This window comes from Jaculus jaculus, chromosome 2 (assembly GCF_020740685.1).
Source record: "Jaculus jaculus isolate mJacJac1 chromosome 2, mJacJac1.mat.Y.cur, whole genome shotgun sequence".
NCBI classification, from domain to species: domain Eukaryota; kingdom Metazoa; phylum Chordata; class Mammalia; order Rodentia; family Dipodidae; genus Jaculus; species Jaculus jaculus.
The window spans coordinates 144,037,720-144,057,244 of record NC_059103.1 but is presented as its reverse complement, the minus strand read 5'-3'; the positions used below and the strand labels follow the sequence as shown (position 1 = coordinate 144,057,244).

Sequence of the window (19,525 nt, the reverse complement as noted above, 5' to 3'; positions counted from 1 at the left end):
GAAGTAGGTGGTGGGTGCACAGACACTTTGGTGTGTTCATGTGCTCATGTGTGTATGTGTGGACTAAATAAAACCTCATGCATGCATTCTTTGATATGTAGTATACTTGATAACAGGAAGTCGAGGCTACTTTGATGATTAAGTGACATTCAGTCAGTGCAGCGGCAGCATGTCTGGCCTCCTAAATGCATGACAGCCTGTGTGCAGGGTCACACTGAGCTGCCTCCTGCTCTGAGCATGTATGTGGGAAGGCTTTGTGCTTTGCTGGAAGTGTCCGGCTGCTCCGCTTTCTTCCTGTTGAGCCACATTTCTCAGCCTCCCTTTGGTGGCCAACACTTCCAGTGTGGTTCCCACAGATTTTGTGTTGATTTGGTAACAAAGGCTGCTGAAAGCAAACGGGTTATATTTGAGTTTGTGATTACAGCCTCTCCTAGGCATTTCCTATAATGAGCTACAGATGCCTTCAAACTAGTCTCTTCTGTGTAGCCATCCACAGCTATATAGCAATTCTACATGTTTAAGATTTGGAGGTTTTAAAAGCATAGAGTGGGCCCTCCTTTCTCCATTACATTTATGCCCACTGTATTTCCAAATGCTAATAGTCTCATTTCTATAATAGAATTTCTCCTGTGCCATCACCACACCTAGTACGTAGTACCATGCCTATACTTATCCTACCTTGATGGAAACTGTTTTACTTACCTGTGTCTATCATCAGGTCACGAGCTCCCCGAGAGCAATGGCCATGCTTTGTTCCTTATCACTATTTCTTTGTTGAATATTGTTATCTCTCCATTTAATAATAAAAATAGGTTACTTTGAGCAGAGGAAACATGAACAAAATTGTAGAGTCATAAGGTAGACACGTTCACAGAGAAAGTCCCAGTGATGAAGGATTTTGGGGGTTCAAGATGGGTTCCCCAAGTTTATGAATCCCAATTTTGGGTCTGGTTCTATTTTTAACAAAAAATTGATAAAAAAATAAACTCAATAAGGATAAATTATGAATTATTGAGTTTATTTATGGGGAAATCACAAATTATGAGGTTTATCTAAGGGAAATTGGTATCTAGGAAAAAGGCTAGATTAGAGTTATAAACTCATGGGAAGTGGTAAATACATAGTCAGGTGGAAAACACTGCATAGTTCATAAGGTTTATTTAAGAGAAATTGAGGTTTTTAAGGAAAGACTAGAGTAGAGCCACAAGTATGCAGAGGATAGTTAGAGAGTTGTATACCCATGACCGCTCCGAATTTAGACAAGTTACACAGGTCTAGAGTTAGTTAGAACATCCACGTAGTAGATCTAGAGTGTAAAGGAAATACACAAGTGGTAGCTTTAGAGACCAGAGGAAAATCACACATGTAATTAAAGTGAGAAGTTACTCCAAACCATAAAGCGGAGGCAAGTAGAAAAGTTCCCCCAGACCAAGAAACAGTGTTATGCAATCTCGTCCACCCTGTCAGGCTATGTGGGGGTAGAGGCCAGACTCACGTGTGTCCCTGTGGTCCAGGTGAGGAGAGGCAGACTGAAGGGACTCCAGAGGGAGCGAAGGAGGAGCGCCCGCAGGTGAGTGAGAATGTGGAGCACTGGAAGTGCAAACACACATGTGTATTCAACACACACCCTCGTGTACACACACAAGCAGAAGTTGAAGAAGATTATTAACATCATAAAAAGAAAAGAGGGCTGGGGAGATGGCCCAATAAATAATAGGCTTGTCTGCAAAGCCTAACAACCTAGGTTCCATCCCCCAGTACCCACATACAGCCAGATGCACATAGTGGCACATGTATCTGGAGTTCATTTGCAGCACGTGGAGACCCTGGCATGCCAATTTTCTCTCTGTGTGTCTGTCTTTCTGCCTCTTCCCCGCCCCTCTCTTTTCTCTCACTCCCTGCAAATAAATGAATAAAAATAGTTTTAAAAAGAAATTAAAATCTGGGCATGGTGGCACACACCTTTAATCTTAGCACTTGGGAGGCAGAGGTAGGAAGATCTCTATGAGTTCGAGGCCACCCTGAGATAACATAGTGAATCCCAGGTTTGCCTGGGCTAGAGTGAAACCCTACCTTGAAAAAAAAAAAAAGGAAAAGAAATAAACATAAAAAGCACACCCTCACACCTGTGCCAGAGCAATCAGGGGACAGAGGCAAGAAGAGGCTGTCAGGTTGAGGCCAGCCTGGTCTACATTGTGAGTTCCTGGCCAGCCAGGGCTAGGCCCTGGCTCAAAATAATGATAATAATATTCGTCAAACAGTTGAGGACCACATGGTGAGAAAGTGTGCTCAGTAGGAATATGACCAATTTGCAATATGTTCATATATTAAAGTTCCCAATAAAAATCATTTTTTAAAAAAGAAATAGTTGGGGAAACTTTGAAAGTTCATATTTAGTGCCATTAAGGAATTTTCAACTTTAGGCATGACAATTTGGTTAGGTTTTTAAAGGCTGTCCTTTGGAGGTAAGTACAATGAAATGATATAGTTATTGAGATTTGCTTTAAATTGATCAGTATTTTAGGGCTGTGGTTGAGGTTAAAGATGAAACAAGATTTGCCAGGAATTGGCAATCATTGAAGCTGGATGTAGTTCACAGGGCTTTGTTATATCATCCTCTGTACAATTATATATTTGAAATCTTTTATAATACTTTAAGAAAAAGAATTGATTCAGCTAAATGTATAGGTCTTTTATTAATAATAACTAAAAATACAGCCATACATCAACTTTAACCATATCTATCTGTCTTTTCTCTTTATCTTCCTACCTCCATATAAGATTTGACTTAAAAAAAAAAAAAAGATTCAGGGTGACTTAAAAATTCAGAATTTTTTAAAAAATTTTTTTGTGAGGTAGGGTCTTGCTCTGGCCCAGGCTATGTAGTCTCAGGGTGGCCTCAAACACACGGTGATGCTCCTACCTCTGCCTCCCAAGTGCTGGGATGAAAGGAGTGTACCACCATGCCCGGCTTCTCATTTTTAAGTTTTTCATTCAATTCTTTCACCTGAAAAATTCTGAATTTTTGAGCCAGGCATGGTGGTGCACACCTTTCATCCAGCACTTGGGAGGCAGAGGTAGGAGAATCACCGTGAATTTGAGGCTACTCTGAGACTACCTTGAAAAACAAACAAAAAAAAAAAATTAAAAATGAGATATACAGAATGGATGAATTTCTATACATTGATTGGAAAAATGGCATGAATTTAACCACCATTTTTCAGCCTTTGTAAAACAAAGAACCGTTTTATGAATCATAGCATCATTTGTTAAATCCACTTATTCAGTGACTTGAATACTCATGTAAGTTGTTATATCTTTTAAGACCTACTGAGAATGTATGGGAAATTACAAGAAGAAACACTGTCATTTTGGGAGCATCTACTTTGACAAGTACAAAGACAGTTGTTCACATTGTATTTAACTTGACAAACCTTATTCAACTAACAAGGATTCTTCTTTTCATATGCTCTAAAATGTCCTCAAATTCCAAGCACTCCCACATCTCTTTGGGCATTTGTATATCTCTGTCCAGCAGCAGGTCAGCCATGGGTACCAAATGTAATGAGCAACATAACCATTTCTTCAGATTTAAGAAGAAAGTACAGTCTGTACATGTGCATCCCAGAGTCTCAGGATAAGAACAGAGTTATGAGGAATGGATTATGTTGTTACCTCATTTTCATGGATAGCTGGTTCTAAAGCCTACTTTAATCTCTCATTTCCTATTGTTATAAATGTACTGAATCAGTGGGGGGAGGTATAGCTCAGTGGTAGAGCCTTTGGCCACAGAAATGTACTGAATCAATCAGATCATAAATGTTCTACAGCCATAATCAAGGAAATGTCTATTTTTAATCTGAATAAGGGTCACAGAACATTAGTCAGAGCACACAGCCAGAAAGCGAAATAGTTGAAAACTTGTGGGAAACAGTAGGGATATGCAAAAATACAGTTTCAACTTCAGGCTCTTGTTTCCATTTGCAAACAGAATGACCCACAGCTAGTAACTAGTACTTAGAAGAGCATTGTGCGGTACAAGTAGCTCACATACTCTCAAGGGGAGCTGTTCCACAAATGCATTTTTGATCTGTGTCCCAAGATACATGCAGAGGGACCTGACAGATTCTATCTGGCTGGTTGGGGATCTTTCAGTATGGTTCTGAAAATGTGTACTCATTACTTATCTGTATTTGTTAGTTTCTTAGTGGGCAGAGACTAATGCACAGACTCATAACTGATCAGAGGGTCAAAGAAAAGCAACTATTGTATGCTCAGCTCTGTGTGGGATATCTTAACCCCCCTCCAAGTTTAGGAAACATGGACAAAGAGGGAGGTAGGAGAGAATATAAGAGCCAGAGGATGGGGGAGAGTGCTGTGAAACTGTCATCTGGGCAAGATGTGCCAGTTGTGCTCATGAACTCACAGCAGCTGTGGTTACCTGCATAAGATAGGGCCAATCAACATTTCATCATGGGTGGGAGAGGGGCTCATGAAGCCCCACTCTTCCTCAAGGAGCTAATAACAGTGAATAGTTTCTGGAGAAGGGGGGGAGTCATTCTCGTTAGTGGTATAATCACTGGTAAGTGATGGAAGAACAGTTAAGCCGTACTGGGAAAGGAATACAAGAAGGTAATGGGGGTGTAAATGAGCAAAGTGCAATATATAGATGCATGAGATTGCTAAAGGACACTTAAATAAAAATGGCATGAGCCAGGCATGGTGGTGCACGCCTTTAATTCCAGCACTTTGGGGGCAGAGGTAGGAGGATCATCATGAGTTGGAGGCCACCCTGAGACTACATTGTGAAATGCTCCTTTAAAAAAGAAGAAAAAAGGGCTGGAGAGATGGCTTAGCGGTTAAGCGCTTGCCTGTGAAGCCTAAGGACCCAGGTTCGAGGCTCGGTTCCCCAGGTTCCACGTTAGCCAGATGCACAAGGGGGCGCACGCGTCTGGAGTTCGTTTGCAGAGGCTGGAAGCCCTGGCGCACCCATTCTCTCTCTCTCCCTCTATGTGTCTTTCTCTCTGTGTCTGTCGCTCTCAAATAAATAAATAAATAATGAATAAAAAAAAAAAAGAAGAAAAAAGGTATGAAAATAAAGATGTTGAAAAAAACCACCATTATGCAGAAAATATACACGATGAGCACTCTATTATAAACAGTATTTTTGTCGTGAGACACAGGAGCATCCTAAAAATGTCCTATCCACTCTTTCACTCCTCAAGTGTTGTCATTATTTTATCTTCAAATTAACTGTGCTAATTTTTATACTCTACATAACTGGGAACTTACTATAAATACAGTCTTGTGTCTCTTTCATTTAATATTATATCTGCAGATTGTATTGAGTGTCATAGGCCATTCTCATGGCTGCATTATATTTTGTTACATGATTATCTCACAACTTACTTATCTTTTTTACTTTTAACTGTTGTGAATGGTATGTATGTGCTACAGATACTTTTGTCATGAAGCCTTTCCTTTACCATATAGATACTTATCCCATGAAAGATTAAATGGAATCTGGCTCTATAAATAGTCAAAAGGCATGGATTAATTTAAATTCTTTTTTCTTCTTCCCACAAAAAACACACCCATTAAGTGAGCAGCACACACCTCTTTTGTGTGAAGCGCACCGGAACAGTATTGCAAAACACATCCTGCGGCCGCCTGTCCTAGAGATGGAAAGTGCTGGCCTTGTTTTCACTTTTGTCAGCAGGTAGATGATGCTGGATTCTTTTATTCCTTAAGATAAAATTTCAGATTCTCCAAGCCATTCCCTAGTGCTCTTTCCTTAGATATCACAGCAAAATAACAGTCATTAGATCACAAAATAACTAATTTCCCAAATTTTACTTATGTTTTATAGCTGCCACAAACTATGCAGTTCTGGTGCGCATGAGCAGAATTTCAAGAGAAAAGTACTTGCACAGACCTACCTGTTTTCAGATCCTGCCTCCCTTTCAAGCTGTCCTGGATTTTTCCCCCTTACACCATTTAGACCACATACCACAATAAATTACTAAAGATTTATAGTTCATAAATCACTATTGCAGACAACATTTCACTTGCTTATCTTAGCAACTCTCTGAGGTGGGCAGACAAGGTTGTGTCCATCCTACATGGTATGGAAATGTCACCTTCCAATCTATGATTGAACTTATTGTGTGTTACTTATTATTTTTGTGACTAGAAATTTCTACACTTCTTTTATCACCCTTCTTCTCACAATGTTCTTTTTCACTGTCCCTGCTTTCTGCCTGACATCCTTGTCACCAGGGCAAGGTGGCTGGTAGAAAGCTGCACTGGGCTGTCTAAGGTTTGGCACACCTTCAGATCCCCCTTGTAATTTTACTTTGCAGCTAGTAAGTACCTCATCTTGTTAATGGCGGTATGTTAGAAGATACCATTACCAGGCAGTGGTCAGCATCTGGTACCACTGGTGACGTCAAGCCCTAGGCTGTGACTTTGTCTTCTAGGCCTTAGTTCAGCCCTCAAGACCACACTGAGCTGTGGCTCCGTGAGAGGGGCAGGCTCAGCTTGCTATTCCTCCAGCTTTCAGACATAGTTCCTGTAGGTCGGGTCTGCAAAAATGCCACACGTGCATGTTGCTTGGTCTTGATATATGTCGATTTTAGATGACTTAGGCCACATATTTTGAACAGGTTGATTTTTAAAAACACTTTTTATTGAAAACTTACATAGGCATAAAAAATAAACCATGATAATTCCCTCCCACAACCCCCATTTTCTCCTCCCAAATTGACCCTCCATTGAATCCTTTCTTCTTTTCAGTCTCTCTTCTATTTTTATGTCATCATATCTTTTCCTCCTATTATGAAGATCTAATGTAGGTAGTCTTATGTGAGATCATGAATATTAAAGCCATTTTGTATCTGGAAGATAGCATTGTAGGTAGTCTTCCCTTTCCTTTGGCTCTTATATTCTTTCTGCCTCCTCTTCTTCAATGGACTCTGAGCCTTGGAGGGTGTGATAGAGATGTCTCACTTAGTGCTGAGCACTTCACTGAAAGGGTGACTTTTGTAGAGCGCTATGTCACAGAGCTACACTGTTGCCATACAAGGTGTGCATGTTCTGTCATATGACCAGCCCACACATGACTTTTCCCAGAAATATCAGGGAGTATGAAATGTATTTTCTTCAGGATGCTTTAAGCATTCTAGAAATCATTTAGACTGCAGTACAAGACAGTATTAATGAAAATCGCCTCTAGCCATCTGTGGCACATCAGCCTGAGTCTGGGACTTTCTCACTGCCCTTGCTGACAGATGCCTGGAGCTGCCTGACTGCCAATACTATAATTCACTGTTAGTGGGAGAATGACAGTTTTATATGAGCACTTCTTCCTGCACCATGCTGCCATTCACCTTGGCTGTTACAAATTACATAGCATACCATATTTTTTCCCCAAAATAACTAATTGGGAGATTCTGTGGTATATGGTTTCATTTCTTAAAGTCACCGCTGAGTCATTTCTCCTTCATAACTGAGCTAGTTTTCACCAATACCTTTAATTACCCCAGTTCTTTTTAATAAAGCTCATTTTTATTGACTGGCTCTCTACTTAATGAATTCTTCCTGGTGAAACAGGAGCTTACTGGCACAGCATATAAAGTGACCCTGTATTAGGGCTGAAGGTGAGCTGAATTGTTCTGTCTTTGTCTATTAGATGCTTTTTTTTTTAATGTTGAACCAACTTGATTGAAGTCTTTATGTCTTTGTTAAATAGGCTAGCCTTACCTTATCATTAAGAATTCCTAAAAGTTTGTAATATACGTTAAAAAATTGGCACATTGGGTCATATTTTAAATGACACTTAATAAACATTAAGGAGACTTCTTTTTTGTAAAGCCAGTGTTTTATACTATGAGTAACAATTCCCTGGTCAGTCGGTCTATCGATCTATTATTTATCTATCTACCTATTACTTTCATTATTCGCTTTCTAGTACATTCCTAAATAAACACATAGGACAAAAGCAATATACATTTTACTGAGAAGTAAGCAAGCAGAGACTTTTTAAAAAATTTAGCCTGGTTCTTGCTTTGGTATGAGGGTAACTTTCCATTTTTACCTTCAGTTGACTCTCTCCAGTCCTGTTTGCCCCCTGCCCACCCTTCCCCCTGGTTGCCTTGCCTGGCTCACAGTTATATCTCCATGCTGGTAAGTAGTCCATTAGCAATCCTATTTGATTGGGTGTTGCCCAACTGTATAGCTTTCTGTGAAGCTTTACTTTAAACCCAGTGTCATCTCTTCTTAACACATCAGTTTTCTTCTCATGTTTTGACAGATTTGTTCTTTCCCACCCAATTGAGTATACCACCACCCGCCCACGCAGCACAGCATACTGTGATAAAGCCTATCCCATCATGCTCCACTGCAGCTCCAGTCCAGGTCTGTTAGGAGGCTCATCCATTAGCTGAAACAGTACAGGTGTATCACATCCTGCAGATTGCTTACAAGGGCCCTCATTTGAAGGTGCTTTTCCATGGGCCCTGTCCTGCAGTGCCCAAATATCTGCATGTTAGAATCATTGCATTGTGCATACTGACACTTGGCTTATGAGAGTACTGCTAACTCCTATGAACCTGAGACTGAGTTTCTATGAATGGCTGGCAAGTGCTTTACCACCTAGCCACATCCCCAGCCTCTTCCTTTTTGTTTCATTATAGAAGCAATAACCAAGAACTAACCATAGTTGAGGTATTGGAGAAAGGAGACCGGAAAAAAAAAAAAAAACTTGGAAGATGGAACCCTACACTAAAATCACATTAGGGAATGCTGAGTTAGAGAAACTGAAAGCCATTAGTGTTTGGGGTGGAAGGTGGAGAGAAGTAAAATCAGATGGTATTTGGATAACAAAAAAGTAAGACTCTTAAAGAAACTCTGTCTCCTCAGTTTTGCTAGAAGCCAGTTAGTACTCTCAGGGTGCTGGTCAGACCATCATCTCTGATGGACAAGGTCCACCGCCTCATGCCCACTGCCTGGCTGTCTGCATCTGGTCAGATATGCATGTTCTGTCTGTTTTTTTTTTTTTTGCCTTTGGTTTTTTTCAAGGTAGGGTCTCTCTCTAGCCCAGGCCAACCTGGAATTCACTATGTAGTCTCAGGGTGGCCTTGAACTCATGGCAATCCTCCTACCTCTGCCTCCCAAATGCTGGGATTAAAGGCATGTGCCACCATGCCCAGCTGCTTTGTTCTGTCTGGTTAGGCATGTGCTGTTGCTCCTGGCTGTGGGGTAGTTGGCACATGGTAAACAGTGTAGTTACCTTCTCAGTGCTAGTATAAACACAACCAAAAGCAGCTGAAGCGAGGAAAGGTTTTTATTTTGGCTTACAGTCTCAAAGGGAAGCTTTGTGATGGTAAGGAAAGCATGGCATGAGCAGAGGGTGGACATCACCTCCTTGCCACAGCAGGTGGAAAATAGCAGCAAGAGAATGCACCAAACTCTGGCAGAGGGAAGGCGATTATAATACCACTAACCCTACCCCAAAACACATCTCCTCCAGCAAGGCTCCACCTCCCAAATTGCCATCAGCTAAGGAGTAAGCATTCAAAACACATGAGTGTATGGGGGACATCTGATTCACACCATCACAGTGACTAGTCTGAGCCTTTTCTAACTTCCTCCTACCTTAAAAAAATTATTACCTTTATATGTATGTGCACCTATGTGAGAACAGGCATGCACAAGTTAAGGCACACGTGTAGAGACTGGAGGACAACCCCCAGTGTCAGTCCTCACCTACCACTTTGCTTGATACCCATTGCTGTGAAGCTTCTTGGATTTTCCTGTCTCCACCTCCTATCTTACCATCCAAGGGCTGGGATGACAGTTCCTGGGTACTGTGTCTAGCTTATCATGGGTTCTGGGCATCTGAACTCAGGCTGTCATGTTTGTGTAGCCAGTGCTTTTACTCACTAAGCCATCTCCTCAGCCACGCCCTCGTGGCTACCTTGAATACTGCTTTTTTAGACAAAAATAAAAACAAGCTTAGCATGGTGGTTCAAGCCTGTAGGCCCAATTCTCCTCAGGCTGAGTTGGGAAATTGTGAGTTCAGACTCTGCCTAGGCTATATAGCAAGCCCCTGTCTCAAACAATAGCAAGAACAAGAGGATTACGAACTGATAGTCATTTCCCAGGCTGCCTTGCAGCCATGGTCCTATCCTGCTAGGGAGACATAAGTTATATCTGCTGGCTAACAGTCTAATCTAACCCTGAATGTCAACACTTGAAAAATAAATCAGAGCTTGTTAGTGAAAGAGACAGCTGACCCAGGCAGAATTCCTGTAAATACAAAGCATTATGTCTACTTTTTTGTTGATTTTATTTTTTGCTTTTCCTCTTAAAAAAATTATTTATTTATTTATTTATTTGAGAGTGATAGAGAAAGAAACAGAGGGAGAGAATGAGCATGTCAGGACCTCTAGCCACAGATGTATGTACCACCTTGTACATCTGGCTTACATTGAAATTGAACCTGTGTCCTTAAGCTTTGTAGACAAGTGCCTTAACCACTAAGCAATCTCAAGCTCTTGTTTTTTTTTTTTTTTTAACATATTTTACTTTATTTATATATTTGAGAGAGAGAGAAAGAGGCAGATATACAGAGAGAATAGGCACACCAGAACCTTCAGACACTGCAAACGAATTCCAGATGCATGTGCCTCCTGTGCATCTGGATTATGTTGGACCTGGACAATTAAACTTGGGTCCTTTAGCTTTGTAGGCAACTGCCTTAGCCACTAAGCCATCTCTCTAGCCCTTGGGTATTTTTTTTTTTGAGGTAGGGTCTCACCTTCTCATACTCCTCCATCTCCCAGTCATCTTCTTACCTCCTCATATTCCTCCATCTCTCAGTCAGTGCTCTTCTTAAGAGGACACTGAGGAAATAGACATGTTTTCTTGGTCTGCAGTGCCAGGAGTCAAACCTAGACCCTCACATACACAAACTGGTCACACTTTTTCTAATAGTAAATCTATTTGATCTGCAGGAGAGAACAAATGATATGGCTTCTTTCTCAATCCTACCATTGCTTCAGCATGGGAGTAGGTCATTGATCCTGTCTGCCCTTTGTTTTCCTATCTATAAAAAAGATAATACCTTTTCACCACACTGTGGTGGGGAATTCTGAGGAGAGTTAATCAGTTTGTAATTCAACTAACTTTTAGTGACTAGAGATGATTCTTTTGTGTGTGTGTGTGGTGAACATGCATGTGTGTATATATGTGTCTGGTTGTACATGGTCATTTGTGGATGTACATTTGAAGGCCAGAAGTCAATGAATGTCAGTTGTCTTCCTCACCCTGTTTTTGAAATGATCTTTTGTAGAACCTAGTGCTTACCAATTCAGCTAGACTAGTTAGCCAGCAAGCACTAGAGACTTGCCTCTCTCCACTTCTCCAGCATTGGGGTCAGAGGCAGGCACCTACCACCAAGCCCAGCAGTTTACATGGGTGATGGAGATCTGAACTCGGGTCTTCTTGCTCATGCAGCAAGCGCTTTGCCTACTGAGCCACCTCCCCAGGCAGAGATATCCCCTGGCAGAGATATGATTGAAAACAGGAAAAGTCTCAATTTATGGAAAGGGCCAAAAGGTTGCATATTCTATAGAGGTTAATTCTTAAAGTTCAGAAAAAGCTTAAACTCTGAAAGATCTCCTCCCCTGTTGGTTATGACTGAACCCTGAAAACCAAATGAAAGAAAGGAGAGAAGGGACACTTGGGGCAGGGACTGGTGCTGACAGGGCACAGGCACAAGAATATATGGACATGACAGGATGGCCAGAGCCAGGATGAGGGGACAAATTGTGTCGCAACCATCCCATCCAGTGAAGTACCTGGCATCCAGCAAGGTGCTGGTTGTGTTCAGTTACATGGTAAGTGAGTGGAGACTGGACAGGAAGCCACACAAAGACCCATATACAGAGTGGAAATGGTGAGGGCCCTAAGTGAGATGGCACTGAAGTGTTCACACGCTCAGGGAGAGGCAGGCTGGGAAAGGCTGGGTGGCCGCACAGAGGGACCTCTGCAAGGGGCCTTCAAGGAAGGATGTGCTGTTGTCACAGTGGCTTCTCGTTTCCCTCTTCTGTGTCGCATTCTTCCACCAGTCAACCTCTTGACACTGGCTTAAGTTTCCCTCCACCCCCTTTTCTTCTGGCTTCCTTCCTGGATTATTTCTTTCATCCTGCTAAAAACTTTCATCCTCTCTAATAAGCCAGACAGAGGAAGGCGTTGCTCAAGCCCTTTCACCTCTCCTTAGAGAAATTTTATTACAGAGACAGGAATAGAATAGCTGGCAAAGCATTCCATTAAAGACCCAGAATACAGCAAGAAGGACGAGTCCAGATTTTGTAGTGGTATTAAAATGAGCAGAACATGAAATTAATGAAGATGTTTGACTTCAGGAGTCTACACCCCAGAAAACCAGCTCTGAGACTGAAGTGTGGTATTTTGATTTAGGGCAATGTGATATGTGGACTGCCCATTGAGTTTGTAAGGCCTAGAGGTGGGCTAAAGGGCAGGATGTTAAATGCTTTTCTAAAACACTTCTCTAGTGTGTGATGGCTTGGTCTAGAGGAGCCTTGGGACATACCACAGCATTCAGTGCATTCAAACAGGGATAGGAGGTAGACGGGAATAAAGTAAAAGGCCACAGGAAGGGAAAGGTGTGTCTCTGGGGCTCCTGCTGAGCAAGGCTGTGATGGAGAGATAGTGCACTGGGGTTTAGTGTGGGCCATATCACATTCAAAGTGGTCACTTGGGAGAAGAAGAAAAGAAGTTGAAATGATGTCCTACAAAGGCAGAAAGGGAAGTGCACAGACACCCCTGCTGCGGTTCAAAGGGGTAATCAATTCAAAGAGATGACAAAGAAATAAAGGACTAAGGATTTATCTGACTTGTGTAAGGATTCTGAGACACCATTAAAGAACCATTTTTAAATGACATTAAAGCCAGAAATGGTGGTACACACCTATAATCTCAGCACTCAGGAGACCAAAGCAGGAGGATTAAGAGTTCAAGGCCAGCTTGCACTAGATAACAAGACCTATCTCAAAAAAAAAACAAGATACAACCTTAAAAAGCTATTTAATACTAAAACAATATTGTGACATATGTTGCATGCAAAATAAATTACAATTTTTATAATGTGTTTTAAGTAGTTAACACTAGGGCTGAGGGTGTAGCTCAGTGGGAGAGCTCACGTGAAGCATGTGCATGGCCTTGGCTTCTATCCCCAGCAGCCGGGTGGTGCTCTGCCACACTCCTCAGGGGCTTAGGAAGTGGAGGCGACAGACCCATGATGAGTGTGGGCCAGGTGGACTCATCTCTCTCCATCTGGCCTCTTTCCTTTACAAGTCTCTGCTCTTTGGTGAGTAACAGTGTGTAGAAATTCAAAAGGAAGATAAATATTTTCTTAGCAAGAGTAGCAAAAATTATGTGGATATTTATTCCATTTATTTTGGTTTCATTCATAAATTTTGCTGAGAAAATAGCAGCATCCAACAGGCAGTGACCTCATTTTAGCCATATCTTCATAATACAATATCACAAAAGTGATAAACTTGCTTGTGCAGAGGAGATCTTTTATTATCATATTGAACTGGAGATCATTCTTCCCTACAAGATGGTGATGCAGCTTCATTTTCTCCCAACTTTTCTGAGAAGTATGTTATTCTAAGCTGTGTTCAACTTACAGTCCTTTTAAAATGTTTTCGTTGATTCTTCTGTTTCCATATTTTTGATTCTTTGTTTTGGAAGTTTCCTTGCATTTCCTTGTGCTCTGGAGTGTTTCATGAGAAACATTGAGCTGTTTAGGTAGCAGTGTGTTCGTGTGTGTGTGCAACTCACTGCTGCTGTGAACAAATGGTGCATTGTATATTATATGGAGCTGCCTCCTTCCTTCTTGAACAGAGCACCTGGTGTTACTGGTTTCAAAGAATATTTCAAGATTGGCAGTTGGAGTCTCTTCATAGAAGTGTAACAGCGCTTCCCTGAAAGCTTGAAAAATGATATGCAAAGTGAAGGAGGATAGAGAATAGGTGTCACCCTCTAAAAGCACAGTAAGCAGCCGCAAGGTCTTCCATTCAAAGAGGATTCCAGGAGAAAATGGAGCCTTCTGAGAACCAACTCTATAACTCGACTGGAAGCTTAGACATTTGCCTAATCTGTCTGGCAGCCCGTTTCTCATGAGCTCGTGTGCAACAAAACAGAACAAAATGCATGAGACAGAGCCTCCTGCTTCGGGCTAGATCCTGGAAAAGGTTCATCCAAAAACTAAAAATTATCACAAATTCGCAGGCACCCTTTTATTGTCTCATAAACTCCAACTCTGTCAAAAGGAAAAAAAAAACAGGTGAACTAAAAGTTGTTTCATTACAAATCTGGCCTTCATTGGGGAGAGTCATGGTGCTCCAGTTTGAAGTCTTGGTTTCATAGCCACCTTCCTCTCTCCTGTTCCTTTCACTCAAGATTAGTGAACTTGCTTAGAAAATTAAAATGAAAAGTGCCTGACGTCAGTCCCAGGAGTCAGAGGTGTGCTCCTTATCTCTTCCTGTGTCCTGGGCTCCTCAGTGCTCTAGTTGCTCACTGAGCAGAAGTCATCTTGTAAAAGTCAAACCTTAATTCACCTCAGATATGGGATAAATCAGGACCAAAAGTAATTACCTTCTTGAAAGTTTCTTTCACAAATGAAGTAGATGCCTCAACTCCCTTTCCTGAGCATGTTTCCCAGAAGAGTGACAGTTCCAAATCTTGGATTGCACACCAATAAATAAACATTTAGTAAAGTCGCGGGAAGAGTGTCAGACTAAGTCCTTGACCATGTGGAAAGACTTCAGAACCTGGAAATGTAAGCATTTGTTTTGTCATGATCTTACATAGTAATTATGGTGATTTATTTTTCTGTAGTCTTTGGTACGAAGCAGTACCCTTTATCATCCAGCACCCAGAAATCCATATGCAAGGCATGTTACTCTTCAGAATTGGTACATGTGAGTTGAGTAAATTCAATAAATTCAGTTTTTCTGGAAAACATTATTATGAAACCAGTCTTTTTGATTTTTTTTTGAAGGTCTTTTTTCTTTTTTTTTTGGTTTTTGGAAGTAGGGTCTCACTCTAGCCCAGGCTGATCTGGAATTCATTCTGTGTTCTCAGGGTGGCCTTGAACTCATGGCAATCCTCCTACCTCTGCCTCTCAAACACTGGGATTAAAGGTGTGCACTGCCACACCTGGCTGAAGGGTTTTTTTATTTTTTTAATATTTTTATTAACAACTTCCATAATTATAAAAAATACCCCATGGTGATAGCCCCCCACTTACCCCTTTGAACTCCATCATAGCCCCTCCCCATCTCAATCAGTCTCTGTTTTACTTTGGATGTCTTGATCTTTTCCTCCTCTTATGATGGTCTTATACAGGTAGTATCAGGCACTGTGAGGCCATGGATATCCAGGCCATTTTGTGTCTGGAGGGAGCATGTTATATGGAGTCCTGCCCTTCCTTTGGCTCTTACATTCTTTCCACCACCTCTTCTGTATTAGACCCTGAGCCTTGGAAGGTGTGATACAGATATTGCAGTACTGAGCACTTTGGTCATTTCTTTCCATCACCATGATACCTTCTGAGTTGTCCCAAGGTCACTGCCATGTGAAAAGAGAAGATTCTCAACCAAAAGTGAGAGTAGCATTAATATAAGAGTATGAACATTAACAGAAGTGCTTATTGGGCAGTTTGATAAGCATAGTATATACATTTTGCCAGACAGCAGCAGACATTACACCCCTAGGGCTCATGACTACCTCTGTTTTAAGTTCTCAGTATCAGGGATGTATTCCCTTCCCATGGAGCAGGCCTCCATTCCAATTAGAGGGCAGTTGGTTTTCCCCATGACAGACATGCCACTATTGCACCCATCGGCTCATTTGGCCTGGCTGGCCAATTATAAGACTTGCAGTGTCCACTGATGAGTATCTTCACTGCTGATTTCTCTTTGTCCCATTGAACTGCATGCAGAACAGCTTCTTCCAGCTTTCTGTCAGCTGGTCTACATGGAGGAGGTTATCAGCTCAGTTCTAGCAAGATTTCTCAGTGGCCTTGCAGCCCAAGTATATGGAGTCTTCAGCAATAGGGTCTTACCATCTATTCCTGGTGGGAAACCAAGGGCCTTGGCAATGGCCTATAATGTTTTGGGAGCATCAAGGATTTCCCTGGCCAACAACTCACTGGAAGTTATCCCATCCCTGTCACTGAAAATTTTCTAGCAACAATCTACAGATCCTGAGTGTCCCATTGTCCAAAAAAGTAGGATTAAATATGTTTTATTTATAGCCTCTTAGATTTTGATTAGCTGTCCCTCCACCTTTCCTTTACTCAATCTCTTCCCCAGATCTCATTTTGGGCCTTTTCACCCCCATTAATCTATTCTTCGACTTACATATATACAATACCATCCTATTAAGTACACCTCTCCCTTCCTTTCTCTTCCCTTTCTATCTCTTTTCTAGCTTACTGGAAAACATTATTATGAAACCAGTCTTTTAGATTTTTGAGGTAGTGTCTTGCTGTAGTCCAGGCTGACTTGGAATTCACTATGTAGGCTTAGGGCGGTCTCCAACTCACAGTGGCCCTCCTACTTCTGCCTCCCAAGTGCTGGGATTAAAGGCAGCTCCTGAAACCAGTTTTAATTTTTATTTTGCTTGTTTAAGACAGGTCAGGACAGAATAAAAACAGACCAGTGAAGTCCAGTCTACATTTATCCATGCAGAAATGAACTATGTGTTTTCAAAGACCAGCATATTACTTTGATAAGGTACAAAATAAAATAAACTAGGAGCCGCCCACCGGTCCTTTTAACAATGGGCGGCATGAGCGGCCCGGCGCTGGGCCGGAGGTGAGGCCCGAGCTTCGCGGCCGACTGTCCGCAGCATGAGCGGTGCCGGCGCTCCCCGCACGCCCGCAGGGCTGGGGCTGTGAGGGGCCTCGGTTCCGGACTGGAGTGGCCGCGTCCAGCGGGCCGGGCACGCTGCGGGGGTCCCATGGAGCTGGAGGGGCAGTGGTGGCGAGGACAGCTGGCTGCAGACATCCACCAGGCGCTTCGGTACAAGGTAAATTTGAAGAAAAAGAAGAGAGTGTGCCTAAGTTGGAGCAGATCAACAGCCTGGGTTGTATGACTAATATGAATCTAGTGCTGACAAAGGAAAATTTGCTGCATATGGAACTATTATTATTTGAAACCTTTCAGTGGAACCTCTGCCTTCCAACAGCTGCCCATTTCATTGAGTATTATCTCTCTGAAGCAGTACATGAAACAGATCTTCATGATGGCTGGCCAGTGATTTGCTTAGAAAAAACTAAACTCTACATGGCCAAGTATGCAGATTACTTTCTGGAAGTGTCTCTACAAGATTATGCCTTTCTAAATTATGCACCTTCTTTAGTAGCTGCTGCATGGGTGGCTTTTCGAGGATTATACTTCGTCTTTCTCCAGCGTGGCCTAGGAGACTGCATCGTCTTACTGCTTATTCCTGGGATTTCTTAGTGCGGTGTATTGAGCGGCTATTGATTGCTCACGATAATGACGTGAAAGAAGCAAACAAACAGAGAGGACAGACAGGTTTTCAGTCAGCACAGCTGGGTGTGTTCCAGACAGCCTCCCACCCCTCGTGGCCAGTTCACTTCCAGCAACCTCAGTATCTTCACCAGACCTCCTTACGGTATCGCCATCCTGTATCAGAACCACCAAGCTGCCCGCAGATTGTCTCTACTACGCACACCTCATCTTACACACTACAGACATGTCCTGCTGGCTTTCAAACTAGTGTTCAAAGCCTTGGGCACATGCAGACTGGTGTTGGGATGTCCCTGGCAATACCAGTGGAAGTTAAGCCCTGTCTGAGCGTTTCCTATAACCGGAGCTATCAAGTAAATGAACATTACCCATGTATTACTCCATGTTTTGAGAGGTGATTATTTGTACGGGTTATAACTGACCCAGACTATTTTGTGACTTGTAGCTCTCAGGCAAGCTTTTTGTAAACCACTCTTCAGAAGGAAAAGGGATCCAAATAACACCACAACTCTTCAGGTACCAGCACCAGAAGACTTTCGATACACCATTAATACCTAGGAGGACTAAGCAAACCCTCTAACAGTGTGCGTGTCAAATCCTGTTACAACAAATCCCTGTGTGACAAAAATACTCAAGTCCTGGCGGGTGATCTAAATATTTCAAAACACTCCACACAACAGAAAATTTGGACAGACTCAATTTGCCATTTTGAGATTTACCTGTGGTAGGCTTTGGACCTTATTGTGGCATATATGTCAAAGACTCGTGTTTGTCTGTGGGCTTGCCAACACTGTCTTTTATGAAGGAACGTTACAGTATTAATTTTTGAACATATCTTTTTTTAATTCCGGAGTTTTGAGTTTTATTTTTGACCTACAGGTGGGTTTCTAACTAAATTTACTCATGAATTGCTAAGTATACTAATCCATGCAGTTAAAAAAAAAAACCAGATTAATCTATATAACTTCTTATCATAAATAATATAGGTATCTGGATTTATGTACTAAAATTAGGGGTGAAGCAGATATTTTATCTTGAAATCATAAGAACTTTTGTTTTCTGGTTAAAAAAAAAAAAACTATAACGAGGCAGCATTCACCTTGTTTCTCTCTAGTAAGTGTCATATGACTAAATTGCCTGTATATGATCACACAGCCAGAAGTTCAACCTGGTTCTACCAAATCTCTCCATTTTGCCCCAACAAAATTGATAGCTCGCATGGCAGGAAGGCAGACAGAGCAGTACCCAGAAGAGAAAAAAGAACTTCCCCTTGCTTCCCAGTTTGGGTACCTCCAAGATCATAATCTCTTCCTGCCAAAAAGTTTTCCCAGGCTGGAGAGATGGCTTAGCGGTTAAGCACTTGCCTGTGAAGCCTAAGGACCCCGGTTCGAGGCTCGGTTCCCCAGGTCCCACGTTAGCCAGATGCACAAGGGGGCGCACGCGTCTGGAGTTCGTTTGCAGAGGCTGGAAGCCCTGGCGCGCCCATTCTCTCTCTCTCCCTCTATCTGTCTTTCTCTCTGTGTCTGTCGCTCTCAAATAAATAAATTAAAAAAAAAAAAAAAGTTTTCCCACAGTCATTGGCTCCCAGTCTGGACTCCATGGTATTCATTACCCAATCAGCTGTATAGTCCAAAGGCATGCAAACAAATCCATTTTGTAAAATACTAGTATTGTAATGTTTTATAACAAACCCACCCTTACTAAACTCAACACACTTAGATTTTGGCATATCAGCATGTAGAAGAGGTATGGAGCTCAAAGATACAGCATAAGGAAAGAAGAGCTTGTACTTATTTTCTAGTTTTAAAATCTTATGTAGATGTGGGCAAAAAGTCACACTAAATGGTAGTGGTGAGAAAAGATGGAGAGAAGAAGGTGAGAATAGGCTATAATCAGGGAAATGGCAGGGCTATAGCTCTTGAACTGGGAACAGT

General features: G+C 41.9%; 1 protein-coding gene and 1 pseudogene across 11 annotated transcripts in view; both read left to right on the top strand.

Moving 5' to 3' along the window:
• The window catches only part of Stau2 (staufen double-stranded RNA binding protein 2), a 326,027-nt gene that overhangs the window by 267,513 nt on the left and 38,989 nt on the right, over nt 1–19,525 (top strand). The window lies entirely within an intron of this gene.
• Nucleotides 11,817–18,267, top strand: LOC105943735 (annotated as a pseudogene).